We start from the raw sequence: 3,024 nt of genomic DNA, 5'->3' as shown, positions 1-3,024 counted from the left end.
GGCTTATGCTGTTTGTCAATCCCTTATTCAGAGACACGTGTAGTATGTACATACCTTGGCTCTGTGTAATGATAGCATGCTAGAAACGGTGCGTAATTCACTATAAACATTACCATTAGTAATATTGTTAGAATTGATAAAAGTCTTGAAATTGCTAAAATGACCAATTTTAAAGTCGTCATGATACGGAGGTTGTGATAGTGTTTTCTTCCCTGTTGTGACGTTTATCTGTGTGAAACATCTTCTCGAACATGAGCCTTGATTTTGATCATGGGGAATTGATTAGATTGTTGTGGTTTGCTATTGGTGGATCTCATGTGAGTGACAGGTTGTCCCGCCCTCACGCCATCAGAGAAGAGAAGAGATGTTGCTGTAAGAGGGAGAGGAAGTTATTTTGATTATGAAGATTACAAGGGCAAAGTAATAATAAAAAATAATGTGCATCGATAAATGATTTATAATAAATACGGCAATATTACATAAAAACAAAAAACAAAACAAAATCATGGTAACTTTAAGCTTTAACCCTGATGCGGTATCAAAAAACCTGTAACACCTTTGATGTTCGCAAATTGCTTGTAAATCGCTTGTCATGCTATATTATTATCATCAAAAATTGGATTAAATCTTTTTGTCCACTTGTTTTCTTTCATTTAGGAGCGGTTTTGTATTTCTTTTTGGAACTGACTGATCGGAGGCCTCATTGATCTGAACTTATGCACCTTCGTTTTTGAGTGAAAAAGCCTTATTTGTGGATATATTTGTCAATATTCAACAAAATATGGAAAATATTGAACCGTTTATTACACTTTAATGTTTAACCAGGAAGTTTGTTTTGAGATGCTTTTGTTTTGTACAAAATGGAAAAAAGTCATATGGTGTTTCCCGTCAAAAATGGCCTACACAAAATAGCTTATATCTCTCATTATGCTACATTATCGCCAACATTTGGGTTGAAGTTTTTGTCAAATTGTTTTCTTTCAATTAGGCCAGGTTTTGTATTTATTTGTAAACTGATTGATCGCAGGCCTCATTTGAAGATAATATACTGTAGAGATTTATAAGCAATTTTTTCTTGGCCGGTCATTTTTGACCGGGAACACCACAAGTGCAAAAAGATGTTGAATAGCCTACTACATTATTTTGGGGGAAGTGGAGTAAACTCAGTGGGTTTTAGTCCAATGTGATAACAATAATTAGCATTTTTGGGGATGTTTGTACCTCTAATGGGCAACATGATATCACAAAATCTCAAAAGAATTATCTTTCGATGTCTTTGTCGACATTAGTCAGTAAAAAAACATAGTTTCTATTGAAACAGGAAGCTGTGGTGAGACATATAGATAGTCTCATCCCTTTTTAAAATGGGCAGTGGAACCTAAAGCAACTAATTTTGGGTGGATTGCTTTATGGCAGTATGTCACACCAACATTGCTTGGCAAAGGAGTATTATCAGTACAGACATTATGGCAGAGTCTAAAGTCCAATTCACACTGCACCAATAGACGGGGACCAACGCCGACAATCATAAGATTACAGTGCTTTATGAACGGTGGCAAGTTAACCTTTAAGAGAACATTTTCCAAACCCCCAAAGTTCACAACACCTTTTTTTAATGACTTTCTCTGTTCTGTATAACACAAAATAAGAAATTTAGAAAAATGGCATATTTTTGTCCGCATTTCCTTTCATTGAATGGACAAAAACAAAACTTTGATTAAATATCTGCTTTATTTTTTCTTTTGAAGAAAAAGTCATACACATTTAACACTAGAACACAAGGTCCTTTTGACCGCTAGATTTCAAACTCTACCTATATCTTTAATGATAAATACCCAATTGAGAGATTAATGCATTTATTGTATTAGGATATCTTTTAAAAACAAAACAACACCAAACTGTACATTTAAACAAGTTTGATAATACATTTATAAATAATAATATCATTAGTAGCCTACCGTAATTATCGCATGTTCACAACAGATAGGCTATATTTCAATATCCATTCAACATAACTCAGAACAAGATAACAACAACTAAAAGTATCTTATTTAATTATGAAACATTTTATTTTAATATAACAACAGAGAAAATAGTCTAATAACTTGTATGTAATAGAGAATATCTACGTAAATATGTAACGTAGTAATTATTAGCCTATTTCTGATCAACAAATTTAATCGAATATACTTTTTGTTTGTAGAAATTAGCATTATGCAAACACCAAGGACCGCTACTGACCTTTCTGTTGACAGCGAGAGAGACAAAGGTCAACCGCGGGAAATGTAACAAAAGAATACCGCGAAATTCAGTGCGGTCAATATGACCGTCTATGGCCGAAATAGGTAAATATGTTAATTTGTTTTTTGCCTCATGTGTAATTTATATGAAAAACATTTCAAATGAAAATACAGACACTTTTAGGAAAAGTCAGGACTTTTAGGACTAACTAGAAGTTATTGTATAGATATAAAAATTAAAACGGTCAAAATGACCGCCATGGCCGTTCTAGGGTTAAAACGCCGCAAGAGTTAGAAAAAACTTTTGTGTGAACTATCCCACATTACTGTCGACTTATTCACTTTTGTTATATTGTATCATGTATATTTGCTCGCTTAATTGTCACTTGCACGTTTCATAATGTGTTTGAAACCGACTTGCCATATTGCTTTTTTACCTTCTATGATTCAAACATCCAAAAATAACCAAAACATTGCAGAGACCTAAGGTAAAACAGTTAAAAAACATCAGTTTGGCAGTGCATACAGAATCATCACTACAGCTTTGTTTCGTTTGAGAAAATGTGCGGATCGGTGACAAAGTAATTGAGTCCCATGAGTGACACCATGAGTGACAGATAAAACCGCACCCAGTGGCCTTAGACTGTTATTACTATACTATTACATGTTATTACATATTAATTACTGTATATCATAATTCAAACCAGTGAGGAAAACAACGGGATGAGCTGAACGAGTGAGAAGAGAGGTAAGAGGTCAGGAGCAGATCATTGCGCTGGTGGGC

This window comes from Phoxinus phoxinus (genome assembly GCF_949152265.1).
Source record: "Phoxinus phoxinus genome assembly, chromosome: 25".
In the NCBI taxonomy this organism is placed as follows: domain Eukaryota; kingdom Metazoa; phylum Chordata; class Actinopteri; order Cypriniformes; family Leuciscidae; genus Phoxinus; species Phoxinus phoxinus.
This window is presented reverse-complemented; position numbering follows the sequence as displayed.